Source organism: Eumetopias jubatus, unplaced genomic scaffold (assembly GCF_037043125.1).
Source record: "Eumetopias jubatus isolate StellerSeaLion01/CBP00866 unplaced genomic scaffold, mEumJub1_p1.0 scaffold_4, whole genome shotgun sequence".
Classification (NCBI taxonomy): domain Eukaryota; kingdom Metazoa; phylum Chordata; class Mammalia; order Carnivora; family Otariidae; genus Eumetopias; species Eumetopias jubatus.
The window spans coordinates 172588-187907 of NW_028274810.1; the positions used below are offsets into that span (position 1 = coordinate 172588).

At 38.3% G+C, this 15320-nt stretch overlaps 1 long non-coding RNA gene across 1 annotated transcript; it reads left to right on the forward strand.

The window, feature by feature from the left end:
• The first annotated feature begins 490 nt into the window (after positions 1-490).
• On the forward strand, positions 491-13163 carry LOC148164440 (uncharacterized). The gene is made up of 5 exons (XR_015768111.1): positions 491-507; positions 1495-1632; positions 3559-3648; positions 3822-3983; positions 12859-13163. It is a non-coding gene; the product is annotated as an uncharacterized LOC148164440 (long non-coding RNA).
• Positions 13164-15320: the final 2157 nt, after the last annotated feature.

Here is a 15320-nt window from a genome sequence, read left to right on the forward strand (position 1 = left end):
TATTTAATAAAAATAAAGTAAAAATATTATAGGGGTTAAGTGGCTGACTTTGGCCCAGGTCATGATCCCAGGGTCCTGCTTCTCCCTCTCCCTCTGCCTGCCGCTCCCCCTGCTTGTGCTCGCTGTCAAATCATCTTTAAAAAATACATATTTCTTATTTTATTTCATTATGTTAGTAAAAAAATATTTTAAAAAATGTATGTGAAGTAAAATAATTGTCAGTCAAGGTTTTTCAGTTTATTTGGTGCATTTTATTTATAAATAATTTCTATGCAGAGTTGACATGTCTTTCCTAGGAAGAAGTTAAGAATTCCAATCACGTATCAATTTTTCTCTACTTTAGGTGGATTAGTAATAGAGAAACAGTGCTTTGATCCCAATTGTACACACATTGTTGTGGGACATCCACTTCGAAACGAGAAGTATTTAGCCTCAGTGGCAGCTGGGAAATGGGTGCTTCATCGCTCCTACGTGGAAGCATGCCGGACTACTGGACACTTCGTGCTGGTATGTATTCAAACTAACATGAAGAATCATTTTTCGTTAAAAGTAATTGTCCTAATTGATTCTAGTATCTACACTAACCATTCATATAATTGAAATAACCAAATATGACCAATTAGATTATACCAATTTTACAAGGTCCAGATTAACAGAGCAAAAAAATTTAGAGATCACAGACCCAGATTCTCAGTTATATGAGTTTTATTTAATTTTAATCTGGGCTTTTTTTTCCCCCTCTTTGGAATAACATTAGAAAACTTCAGGATTACTTCATTGTAAACTTTTTATCCTTACTGCCAGCCCATTAAATATTAAATTGTTTGGGGACGTGTGGGTGGCTCAGTCAGTTAAGCATCTGCCTTTGGTTCAGGTCATGATCGCAGGGTACCGGGATCAAGTCCCGCATTGGCTCCTTGTTCGGTGGGGAGCGTGCTTCTCCCTCAGCCCCTCCCCCCTGCTCATGCTCACACTCAGCTCGCTCTCCCTCTGACAAAATCTTTTTAAAAAAGAACATTTTTTTTTTAAATATTGTCTGAAATATTTTGGTCCCTAACTAACCATCACAGTAATATCTATCATGTAGTTTTTGAAGTTTTCAATCAAGATCCCTTAGGGATATGATTTCTTTGGACAGGTAATCAAGGTGTTAACACATACCTCCACTGAGAACATGTCCTTCTGTGAAGTTCATCTTAAAATGGATGAAGCCCAATAATCTATATATTACCAATTACTAAGGTGTAGTTACCTGTATTTCTTAGAAACGTATGCAGTATTTTTCTGATTTCTAATTAAAAGCCAGATATACTTGACCCTCCTATGAAGCCAAATTAATGTACATTTCTTTCCTCTATGTTCATAAACTGATGCTTATTTAGTGCTCTGTATTTATAACAACTGAATGTATAGCTTTTAACTCTTAAATGATCGTGGACTCCTTGAGGACATATTGTAGGACCAGATCCAAAGTTTATTCTACTAATTGTCTAGGAAGAAGACTATGAATGGGGAAGTAGTTCCATACTCGATGTTTTGACTGGAATCAATGTTCAGCAACGAAGACTAGCACTTGCAGCAATGAGATGGAGGAAAAAACTCCAGCAAAGACAAGAATCAGGCATCGTTGAGGTATTAACATATATATGGTGATATGAACGGCATTCAGTGTCATGACTATTACAGATTTTAATTTTAAGAGAATATGCTTATTAACAAAATAATAATTCTACTTGTCTTTTATGCTTTGTTGATATACTTAGTTTGGGCATTCTAAATTGGGCTTAATGTTAATTCCTAATTTTAATTATGATTACAAGGAAGATATATATAATGTTGATGGCTCTATTAAAAATATATGTGTAAATGGGGTGCCTGGGTGGCTCAGGCAGTTAGGCATCCAATTCTTGATTTTAACTCAGGTCATGATCTTAGGGTGATGAGATCAAGCCCTGCCATCGGACTCCTCGCTCAGCCTGGAGTTTGCTGGAGATTCTCTCCCTCTTCCTCTGCCTCTCTCCCCACTGTGCATGTGCACACTAGTGCACATACTGTCTCTTAAATACATAAATCTTTTATTATTATTATTTTTTTAAGATTTTGTTTATTTGACAGAGAGAGACACAGCCAGAGAGGGAACACAAGCAGGGGGAGTGGGAGGGAGAAGCAGACTCCCCGCTGAGCAGGGAGCCCAATGCGGGGCTCGATCCCAGGACACTGAGATCATGAGCTGAGCCGAAGGCAGATGCCTAACGACTGAGCCACCCAGGCACTCCCATAAGTCTTTTTTTTTTTAAAAGTAAAAAGACATAAAAATAATTTAAATATATGTGTAAAATGTGACCCATACTGTATTTCTTCCAAAGACTCTTCAGCATCTACCTTCAAGGGTTCTTAACATGGGATCCACAGACTCTCCCAAAGGAGTTGTAGATCACATTCAGGAAGGCTGTTTATACACTTTGGATGGGGCAGGGAATACATCCTTATTTTTACTAACCTCCAATTGAAAACATTTCCTTTTATTATAGAAGTCTAGGTAAAAATCACAGCACTATTAATAGTACTTGTGATTTTACCCCAACAGAAATAAGATATCTTTGCTTTGCATTATAATTCCAAGTATCTTGAGATACTGCTTATGTTCAATTTTTTTTCATTGAAATATAGTTGATGCACAGTGTTACATTAGTTTCAGGTATGTAACAGATTTGACAACAATTCATTATGCTCACCACAAGTGTAGCTACCATCTGTCTTTATACTTCAAAATTATAATAATCTATCCAGCCACCACTATTTATTTAATTCATTAATATAGAAGCACATCTGTCACAAATTTGTAAATATTTTATTTTTAATAAAATGGGTTTTTTTGTAATCCTTTACACTTTATGTTAAAACCAGTATTTTAAAACATTATTAATATAGCACAGAAATTACATTTCAATAAAGCTGTTTCTTTAAAAGAATTATTTAGAGAACAGATCCATAGGTTTCACTGGACTGTCAAAGGGGTCCATGGCTCACATAAAGGTTAGAAACCCAAGTTTTAAATAATCTTGTGCGATGTATTCTGAGTTCTCTCCTGTGTCCAAGCCCTTGTTAGCCTTAATTCCCTTCTTTTAGAGTAATTCCACTGGCTTTTGTTGTTATTCCCTAGTGAAATGTTTTATATTTCTAATTCACAAACATTTTCAAGAGAAATATAAGGAGGGCTTCATCTAATTTGAGAAGTTGTGCATTAAGTTCTACCCTGGATTAATTATAAGAAAAAATACAAGAAAAGGCTAAACAAAAGTCAAGTTGCTTTGTTTTCATGTTATTCATTAAAACATTTTCCTTCATTCTTCAAGTATTTATTGATGACCTACTGTGTGCCAAACACCATGGTTGTGTGTTTTCAGAATATTCTGACCAGAGACAATTACCACTGTGGCACTTGGTAAAGGTTATAAGATTATTTGTTGACATAAAACTAAATTTACAGATAAAATAATGTATTATTTGCATTTATTTCCCAAATAATTTCAACACTGATTATATTTTCATTTGTAGGGGGCATTTAGTGGGTGGAAAGTTATCTTATATGTTGACCAATCCCGAGAAGCAGGATTCAAACGCCTTCTTCAGTCAGGAGGAGCAAAGGTTTGTATTCAGTCAATTTACAGAATTTTTTACACAAATTATTTTTCAAACAAGGTTGCTATGATCAGTTCTTAATTTTCGGTACTTGGTGAGATGACAATCCTTAAGTACAGATGATACAGTTGAACTACTCTGGGAAACTGATAGCTTCTTATTTCTTATTTTTTCTTTAGGTACTACCTGGTCATTCTGTACCTTTATTTAAAGAAGCCACACATCTCTTTTCTGACTTCAATAAACTGAAACCAGATGACTCAGGGGTTAATATAGCAGAAGCTGCCACCCAAAATGTGTACTGCTTGAAAACAGAGTACATTGCTGATTATCTGATGCAGGTTTGTAAGATTTTGTCCTTGATCTCCTCATCACCAGAGATAGGCTTATATATATAGGGATGTGACCACACAGCAAAACCCTTGGCTTGTTTATTAATAGCATGTTTGGCTCCAGTTCGCTTTCATTTCATTCAGTTTCATTCTACTTTCTATAATAATGAGTACATATGTAAACATTTAGCTTGGAGTTAAATGAAGCAGGTATAAAAATCTAAGTACCTCTGGGCGCCTGGGTGGCTCAGATGGTTAAGTGACTGCCTTCGGCTCAGGTCATGATCCTGGAGTCCCGGGATCGAGTCCCACATCGGGCTCCCTGCTCAGCAGGGAGTCTGCTTCTCCCTCTGACCCTCCCCCGTCTCATGCTCTCTCTCTCTTTATCTCCTTCTCTCTCTCAAATAAATAAAATCTTAAAAAAAAATTAAAAAAAATCTAAGTACCTCTAAAAGTTTTAAAAGTGCCCTCTATAATGTTGGAATATTGCTGTTCACAAATAGCCTAAGTTTTGATTTGAATGAGCAAAGAAAAATCTTTCTGATGCCAGAACACCTAAAATGCCATCAGGAATCAGCAAGGTAGGATACATGATAATAAATGTCTCACTCCAAAGGATTTCAAACATAATGGTATAGAAATAAGGGGAAGCCAAAACTTAGCCTGCTGTGTAATTTTTACTGTTTGTGTTTGGGAGTTGCTCAGGATATATAGAAAGAATGGCTAAAACATAAACAATAAAACCTTTGTCATAAAGCGGTGGGATGTACTGATTGGAATTGGTAAGCCAATACTAACTCCTAGAAACACCTAAATCACTTTTTTTAAAAACTCAAGTTTTTTTGTTCCCTGCTTTTCTCAGGGTTGTATTGTGTGTCAGACACTAGATTTCTGGAGGAATGCAGTGGGGGGAGTGGGCTGCTCTGTATTTCTACATCTGAGCTCATTATTTCCTACCTAGCTCTCAGAAGTAGAGAAAACAGAATACTTCTGTGGGGGCAAAGCAGTAGACTAGGGAAGGGAGAGTAGTGACTTCATGTTCAAGTTCATGGTCAAGATAAGCCAAGCACAAGTAAGGCTCTTGAGATAGGCCCACCCCAGTGTTCTGACCTCAGGTTAAATGCTGAGGGGGGGGCGGGGGGGAGCATTAATTAAAAAGCTGGGTGCAGTGGCTGCAGGGATCTTGGTGATGAAAGCCTTCAACATGTCCTTAGCCATACTGTTCCAATCTGGATGGTCACCGTCTACTTCTACAAACTGGTGTCATCCCAGGATCTCCATTCATCATCCTTTCTCTTCTCTGTTGGATCTCCTGTTTCTATATCCCATGTCATCCTGATCTGCTCTCATCTGGTTGAAGGTGTTCTTATAGTAACTTCTTGAGAAAGCACATGGGAGATAAACTGAGATTTTCTTTGTGTGAAAATTCTTTTTTTCTGTGATTGCATTTCTTTTATCGTTTAGATGGGCATCAAATTCTAGGTTGGAACCTATTTTCTCCTTAGACTTTTGATTGCTTATCTCCTTGCTTCTAGTGTTGCTGTTGAGTAGTTAAAGCCATTTTGATTCATAATCTGTTATATGTAACTAATCTAGTAGGAAGCTCTTTTTGTCCCTAGTTTTCTGAAATTTCAAAATGATAGGCTATCATGAGGGTCTCTTTTTATTATACTGCACATGGTAGGCCTCTTCTGGTTTGGTAACTTGTGTCTTTCAGTTCTGGGAAATCTTGAATTATTTCAATGATGATTTTTTTTCCCTCCACTTTCTGTTCTCTCTAGTACTTCTGCTACTTGTATATTGGATCTTCTTATTTCACCACTATTTTTATAATCTTCACTTTTTGAGAGGTTCCCTCAGTTCAGTCTTCTCCTTTTATCAGCTCTTCATTTTGCGATCATGTTTTTAATAATCAGGACCTTTTTAAAAGTTTTTTGAATTTACATTTTAATTTTTTAATATCTTTTTTGCTTCATAGATGTAATACCTTCTACTGGATCTCAGAGGATTTATTGATTTTTTTTTAACTTATTTCGGTATATTCTCTATCCACTAAACTGCATTTTCCTCTTTGTTTGGGTCTTTGTCTAAGCTGATTGGAAGTACTGAGCACACAGTTGGGTCTTGGCAGTTTTGATCCGGATGCAATAGTCTTTGTGGTCTAATTGTTGGGGACTGTCGTCTGGGTTCATACTTGCATATACTTCTTGAATTGTTTCAATTGCTCCAAAGAGGAATCTTCCAGTCTGCCTGAAGGAAGAATCTGGCCACCTTTTTTTTTTTTTGAGATACAATGACATATGACATTAATTTCAGATGTTCAGCATAAGAGTTGTATGTATTCATGACTATATATGCAAAATTATCACCATACATAATGAGATTTTCTTTCTTATGATAAGAACTCCCAAGATTGAGTCTCTTCCAACTTTCAAATATACCATACAATATTAACAACTACAGTCACCATGTTGTATATTACATCCTCAGGGCTTATTTTATAACTGTAAGTTTGTACCTCTTGTTCACCCTTACCCATTTCCCCCAGCCCTCACACCCTGCATCTAGCAACCCCCAGTTAGTTCTTTGTATCTATCTCATTTGGGTTTTTTTTTATTTTTTTATTTTTTTAAGATTTTATTTATTTATTTGACAGAGAGCACACGAGCAGGGGGAGTGCAAGAGGGAGAAGCAGGCTCCTTACTGAGCAGGGAGCCCGATGCGGCAGTCAATCCCAGGATCCTGGGATCATGACCTGAGCCGAAGGCAGATGCTTAAATGACTGAGCCACCCAGGCACCCGTTTTTTATATTAGGTTCCACTTGTAAGTGAAATCATCTAGTATTTGTCTTTTTCTGACTTATTTCACTTTGCATCATGCCATCAAGGTCCATCCATGTTGCTGCAGTTGGCAGGGTTTCCTTGGCTGAAATATTTTTTTATGGCTGATTAATCCATTGTGTGTGTGTGTGTGTGTGAATTTTCTTTATCCATCTGTCAGTGGACACTCAGGTTTTCATATCTTAGCTATGGTAAATAATGCTGCAGTGAACATAGGAGAGCAGATATCTTTTTGAATTAATGTTTTTATTTCTTTTGGATAAATACATAGAGGTTGGAACTGTTGAATCATAAGGTAGTTCCTTTTTTTTAAGATTGTATTTAACACAGTGTTATTAGTTTCAGGTGTGCAATATAATGATTCAACAATTGCTCAGTGCTCATCGAACTAAGTGTACTCTTAAGGTAGTTATATTTTTAATTTTTTGAGGAAAAAAAATAATGGCTGCATCAGTTTACATTCCCACCAGAAGTACACAAGAGTTCTCGTTTCTCCATATCCTCATCAACACTTGTCTTTTTGATAACAGCTATTCCAACATGTGTTAGGTAATATCTTGTTATGATTTTGATTTGCGTTTCTTTGATGATTAGTGACGTTGAGCACCTTTTCGTATACCTGTTGACCATCTGTGTCTTTGGGGAAATGTCTATTCAGATCTCTGCCCATTTTTTAATCACATGGTTTGGGATATTAACCCCTATCCGATAGATGATTTGCAAATATTTTCTCCCTTTCTTAGGTTGCCTTTCCTTTTGCTGATGGTGTCCTTTACTATGCATGAGCTTTTTAATTTGATGTCTCCCCACATGTTAATTTTTGCTTGTGTTTCTTTTCATTTTGGTGTGAAATCCAAAAAATTTTTACCAAGACCAATGTCAGAGAGCTCATGACGTATATTTTCTTTTAGTTTTATAGTTTCATGTCTTTCATCCGAATCTTTAATCCATTTTGAGTTTATTTTTGTGTATGGTATAAGATAGTGGTCCTGTTTCAGTCTTTTGCATGTAGCTGTCTAGTTTTTCCAACACCATTTATTGAAGAAACTGTCCTTTTCCTTTTGTATGTTCTTGGCTCCTTTGTAATTGATCGAGTATGCCTGGGTTTATTTCAGGGTTTTCTGTTCTGTTCTCTTGATCTGTGTGTCTGTGTATGTGGTAGTACCATACTGTTTGGTTACCATAGTTTTGTAATACAGTTTAAAATCAGGGAGCATGATGCCTCCAGCTTTGTTCTCCTTTCTCAAGATTGCTTTGGCTAGGGGCGCCTGAGTGGCTCAGTCATTAAGCGTCTGCCTTCGGCTCAGGTCATGATCCCAGGGTCCTGGGATCGAGCCCCGCATCAGGCTCCCTGCTCCACGGGAAGCCTGCTTCTCCCTTTCCCGCTCCCTCTGCTTGTGTTCCCTCTCTCGCTGTGTCTCTCTGTCAAAAAATAAATAACTCTTAAAAAAAAAAAAAGATTGCTTTGGCTATTTGGAGTCTTTGTGATTCCATACAAACTTTAGGATTGTTAGTTCTATTTCTAGAAAAAATGCCATTGAAATTTTGATAGGGATTGCATTGAATCTGTGGGTTGCTTTGGGTAGTGTGGACATTTTAATAGTGTTAATTTTTCCAGTCCATGAGCATGGAATATCTTTCCATTTATTTGTGTCATCTTCTATTTCATCAGTGTTGCCTAGTTTTCTTTTTTTTAAGATTTTATTTATTTGACAGAGAGAGAAATAGCAAGAACAGGAACACAAGCAGGGGGAGTGGGAGAGGGAGAAGCAGGCTTCCCGCCGAGCAGGCAGCCCAATGCAAGGCTCAATCCCAGGACCTGAGCCGAAGGTAGACGCTTAAGACTGAGCCACCGAGGCGCCCCAATGTTGTCTAGTTTTCAATGTACAAGTCTTTTATCTCCTTGATTAAATTTGTCCCTATTTTATTCTTGATGCAATTGTAAATGGAATTTTCCTTTATATTTGAAATGGCTTTCTTTTAAAAAGGGTATCGTTGGGTTTTTTTTATTCTTTAGACTGTTTAGTCCATCGTGTAATTATTGATATGATTGGATTTAGGGTTTTTTTTTTTTTTTTGCAGTTTTCAATTTGTCTTTGTTCCTGTGTTCTTTCTTTCTTGCCTTTTTTGTTGGAGGCAGGGTGTGTTTTGCTCTATGGATTATAATATACTTAACTTTTTATAGTCTAGCTAAAATGATATTGTGCCACTTCACATGGAATGTAGAAATCTTACACTCATATAGGTTCCTTTACTTCCCCTATCCTTTAAACCAGGGGCCAATAAACTGTAGCCCACAGGCCAAACCCTCTCCACTGCCTGTGTTACAAAGTTTTACTGGAACACAGCTCCATTCACTCATTTACATGTTCTCTCTTCTGCTTTTGCAGTGCAACACTGGGCTGAGTAATTGCAACAGAGACCATCTCTCCCACACAGCCTGAAATATTTAGTGTCCGGTCCTTCAACGTAAAGCAGGGGCCAGCAAACTTTCTGTAGACTTGTATATTTTCCCTTGTCTCTTACAGCTCCACAGAACAGTGTTCTGCCATAAAGCAAAACTTGCTTAAACGGTCCTATGTATTTTGAGGAAATTAAAAGGAAAAATACAGTCTTATATTTATCCTATCTGGTATCAGTTTTCCTTCAGCCCAAAACTTTGATTTGTAGTATAAGTCTGATGGGACCAATTCTAGTTTTCTTTTATTTGAGAGTGTCTATTTTACCATTATGCCTGAAGGATCTTTTTGTAGGGCATAGGATTTAGGGTTGATAGTGTTTTTTACTAACGACTCCACTTTCTGCTGGCCTCCGTTATTTCTGAGAAGTCAGTGGTAATTTGATTTCTTCTCCTGTATGCAGTGCAGTGTCTCATTTTTTCTTCTGGCTGTTTCATCTTTGATTTTCACCATTTATGATACTTCCAGGTGTAGTTTCTTTATATTAATCCTGCTTTTTCTGCAGAGCTTCTTCAATCTGTAAATTTCTCTCTTTCACCAAACTTGAGAAATTTTGACAATTACTTCTCCATTCTTTCCTGTCTATATGGGAATTTAATCACTCGTACCTTTTGATATTGTCCCACAGGTCCCTCCCTCAGGTCCTTCAGGCCATATTTACTTTCTGTGTTTTCTGATTGACTAATTCCTATTTATTACTTCACTGATTTTTTTCCTGTTATTTTCATTCTAAAGGCTCTTACAGGAGATTTTCTTATTTAGATATTAAATTTTTTTATATCTAGAATCAGCTCTTTTTTATGGTTTCTATTTTTCTACTTTTTCATTTCACTCATTTCAAGGATAAGAGCTGCTTTGGTATCATTGTCTACTATTTCCAACATCGGGGTCATGAGCAAGACTGCTTTTATTTTGAGGTAATCGGTAGCTTTACATGCAATTGTAAGAAATAATAGTTTCCCCCAGGGGATGATATCTTGCAACAATATAAGACAGTATTACAGCCAGGATATTGACCTGATGCAATCCAAACTTATTCCGATTTCCCCACTTTTTTTTAAGATTTTATTTATTTGAGAGAGAGAGAATGAGAGAGAGCACGAGGGGGAAGAGGGTCAGAGGGAGAAGCAGACTCCCTGCTGAGCAGGAAGCCCGATGTGGGACTCGATCCCAGGACTCTGGGATCATGACCTGAGCCGAAGGCAGTCGCCTAACCAACTGAGCCACCCAGGCGCCCCCAATTTCCCCACTTCTGCTTCATGTGTCTGCCACCACAGTCAAGATACAGAACAATCTATCGCTACAGCAATCATTCATTTTGCCTTTTTTTTTTTTAACTACACCCACCTCCTTCCCTTCATTCTCTTCTCCCAGCGGTCTCTTACACCTGTCAACCACTAATCTGTTGTCAGTGTCTTTAAATCTTAAATGGAATCAATATAGTGTGTAATCTTTTCGGATTGGCTTTTTTTTTTTTTAAGATTTCATCTATTTATTTGACAGAGAGAGAGCAGGAACACAAGCAGGGGGAGTGGGAGAGAGAGAAGCAGGCCTCCCGTTGAGCAGGGAGCCTGATGTGGGATTCGATCCCGGGACTCCAGGATCATGACCTGAGCCGGAGGCAGACACTTAACGACTGAGCCACCCAGGCGCCCCGGCTTTTTTTTTTTAGCAAGATTCCCTTCGGAATCATTCAGGTGTTGCTTGTATCAGTGATTTTATTACTTTTTATTGAACATTTGAGATCTACAGCTTAACCATTAGCCTATTGAAGGACATCTGGGTTGTTTCTACTTTGGGGCTATTATGACTAAAGCTGCTATGAACATTTTTTTGCACATATTTTATGTGGAAATAAGATTTCATTGCATTGGGATAAATTCCTAAGTGTGTTTCCAGAGTGGTCATATTTTACATTCCTACCACTGTTATAAGTGATCGTTTTTCTGTATCCTTATTGGCATTTGTCACTTTTTTTTAGCCATTTCAGTTGGTATGTAGTAATCTCTCATTGTGGTTTTAATTTGCAGTTCCATAATGGCTAGTCAAGAGTGAATGCCTTTGGTGTGCTTCATAAATGTCATGAGGTGTGAGGTTTTCACAGAAGGTGTGAAGTTTAGGTCACTCAGAATGTCCAATTGCTCCACCGTAAAAGAACTGTCCTCCACTTAGTTGCTTTTACACCTTGGTCAAAATTCAGTTTGGCATATGTTGGGGGTCTATTGATCTAGGTCTTTCCCTCTGCAATAGCATCTTTCTTCTTATATCTGATATTAGGTAGCGATTCCTCTTTACTCTTCTTTTTCAAGATCCTTTTAGCTTTTCTAGGGCCTATACCTTTTAAGTTTTTAAATAAGCTTATCTATATGCCTATGAAAACATCTTGCTACGATTTTGATAGGAATCACATTAAACCTACAGATCAATTTAAGTGAATTGACATCTTCACTATGTTCAGTCTTTCAGTCCATGAATACAGCATATTTAAGTCGTCTTTGATTTCCTTCATGAACATTTTGTAATTTTCAATACATATAAGTTTTAGATCTTTATTGGGTTTTTGGATTCTGATTGTTTTTTCTTGAGAATGGGTCATGTTCTTCAGATGTGGAGTAATTTGCATGCGTCTAAGTTGTAAAAACTAGATTCTGTTACGTTCCTTAGGGAATGCCATTCTGTTTGCTTACCAGGCACCTCTTGCAGTGAGTGCGGGATCAAAGCTTTAGCCTTACTTGAGCCGCCTCTGCGCATCCATGGTGAGAGGGCAAAGATTTGGGCAGATTTCATACCCGAGTGTGAGGCTTCCCCTGCTCCCTCCTGGGATTTCCCACCTCATTTTCCAGTGGCTGTGGTTTCAGGCCATTACTACATGTTTTCTGTTGTGACTTGGCCCTCATAATACCGACTTCTCCTTACAACAAAAACAAAAATGAAGAGAAATTCACTCCCTACCCAGTGTCAACCCCTTTGGTATTTGCCTGATCTCATTTCCTCTCCAGTGTCTTGGGGTAGTTGCTTTTAACATATTTGGGTCGGAAGTTGTCATCCAGGGAAGAGTTGAATCAAAAGGCACTTACTCAGTATTTTATGGTGATGCATTTTCATGTTTTCCAGTCTGCCATCTTGCTAGAAAATTTTTATCACACTTTTAATGAGGGAAAGGTCGTTTTGGGTTGGAATATGGTTGTGAGGAAGAGAATTTTAAGGGTTTTAGAGGCAATGTATGAATTTTGGCTTTAACTCCTGCTAGTTATATGTTATTTAACCTTTTTTTATCTTATCTGTAAAATAAAAAAACACCTACCTCACATGTTTAAATATTTTTAAAAATCGACACTAAGTATAAGGTGTCACTTCTTAACCATACCTTTTTACAAATGAAACCATTATCAAGATCTGAGCTGGCCCCATTCCACCTGAGCTATAAATCTATTTTTCTGATAAAAGGTGAGATTTTGTCACACAGGTTCTGTTCCCTAAATGTGATAAGTGCTAAGTAGCATACCTTAAAAGACAAATCTCAAGTTTTTTCTGGTTCAAAAGCACAGTCAAGGAAAAATGAACAGTGTTTTTCCCTTTTATAGGAATCCCCTCCTCAAGTAGAAAATTACTGTCTGCCAGAAGCGATTTCATTTCTTCCGAATAATAAGGAACCTGGGCCTGGATTATCACAGAAGAGGAAAGCTCCTACAGAGAAAAATAAAATCAAACGACCTAGAGTAAACTAATCATGTTTACTCTTTAGTCACCAAACATTAGTATTTTAATTATAAAGCCTGAATGTTACTGTCTTGGATTTGCATAGTAATTTAAAGACAAGCGGCTGTAGAAGAATTCAGCTTCAGAGTATAATGATGACCTTGCTTGTAGTTAGTTTTTAACACCTGAAATTTTAACCACTGAAATATTAACTTTTACCTGAAATAACAAAACAGATCCTCAGCCATCTTGTCATTAAACCACATTGAAGTGTGTATGGGGCTGTTTATTTAATATCCGAGGCTGTAGCTTAGTGGAAGTTTTAGTAAGGTGATGGATTTTACTTTAAAATGCCAGCTTTAATTCGTAACAATAAGGAAGTTATCAACTGGGATTTTTTTCATGTTTTCCCTGATTCTTCTCACCCCTTTCCCTCTTTTTAACAGGAGCCTGAGTACAAGGTTTGAGGAACTGAGGCTTTAAACTTAAATATGTGAGTGTATATATGTATATGCATGTTTGTACAGATCTCCATGATGTTTGCCAAGTTTGGGTGCCAAAACTTGGAAAATAATAAATAAAAGTGACTCAAATTAGTTAAGTTTTTAAATGCAAAGCATTTTGGTGTCCATTCTCTTTTTGAAGCAATAAATGATTTGTAAAATATAGCTTAAAAAAGAAATTGCTGGGGCACCGGAGTTGTGCAGGTGGTTGAACATCCGACTCTTGGTTTCAGCTCGGGTGGCTCAGGTCATGGGATCAAGTCCCAGGTCGGGCTCCGGGCTGAGCTCGGAGTCTGCCTGGATTCCCTGTCCCTCTCCCTCAGCCCCCTCCCTCCCTAAAATAACTTTTTAAACTCAAAAATCGCTAGTTATATTTCTGATGTTTGTTACTTATGTAGGCTATTGTATTAGTGGGTTAAAACCCTTTTATTGGAACTACAAGATTGCATTAGCCTGTATTAATCTAAACCTAAACACCAAATGCTACATGTGTTACCACAGTCCTCTAAATGTAAAGCTACCTCATTTTGCTGAAAGGAAGAACCAGAATCAGAACTATGATTTTGATGTAAATGGCCCCATTTCATAATGACTCTTGAAAGGCAAACTCAAATGGTGAAGGGTGGAAGTTCTTATCCTAGACACAAAACCCCTCAAGTTTTTTATCGGGTCTTCCTCTGAATGGAGGGAAATAGAGGGGGTTATCCCGGCCCTTCAGTTTTTGGCTTTGAACTAAATTCACAGCTCAGGTCAAAAATTCCTACACAGCCAAAGAGATAGCATTGTCGTGTAACCATGCCCCTCCCCAAACAGAAACCCCCGACCTGGTTTTATGGGGGCCATTTTGTGTGAGTAGAGTCTTTTCACTCTTTTCCCTGGCAGCTTGTGGCAAGTTTCCCCAAATTTCATCCCTTAGATTCTTTGCAATAGTCACTACTGTTCAAAACAACTTCACGAGTGCTCTGTGAAAGTAAATGTTAGATCCTCTTTGTCCCTAGCCCAGATAAAATTACATAATGTACCATTTTCTTTTCTGCCAAGATTATGAACTGTTTTTCCAGTCAGTTCTTAAACATAGTTTATAAATTTAAGAGTCCAGATTTCACCTGCTCCTCCTGATTCTCCAGACTCTGTCAGCCATTTCCGCTTTGGCTTCCACTCTCAGACTCTAGATGCCCTAATGCCAGCAAGGCCTTACACGCAAGTAGTTCTAAGCACAGGAAGTTCTCTCATTTAGGAAGGCACAAAAGCTTTCCTTGATTACTCTTAGTTTCTCCTCAGAATTGCTCTAGTATTTTAATGTGGCACTTAAATTAGAAGCAGGGGTCCAAGGCGCGTCTGGACGCAACACCTCTTTCCTGAGGCCAGGCCGTCTGGCCCTGTGTGCGTTTAGTCCGAACTGCCATCGGCCTAACGCCAAGGAACCAAACGTTAGAGGCCCCGAGCCTTCGCCACGAACGCCCTTCCTGAGCGCACACTTCACCTGTGGGGTGTTTGTGTGAAAGCATGAGCGATAGAACTTAAACGTGACTCTGACCGACAAACAGGCCTGTAAGGAAGGCTGCTGTCTCGACCCCTCTCTTGTGTGAGGAGGTTAGCACTGCTATCCCCTGTGGGCCTGCCTGGAGACCCAGGTACCTAAGCCCTAGCACGGAGAAGCCAGGCTGTAGAGTGACCGAACCCTAGCTAACAGCAGTGGAGAAGGAACGTGCTGTAGACAGCATCACGGTTGCGGAGGGTGGCAACACTTTCAGTGTGTCTGCGTGAGGGCCTAGGAAAAGATTCCCTTGAATCACAGGGCGAGAGAAACGGCTTCGCGGAGAGGCACCGCTCGCATCAGCTCT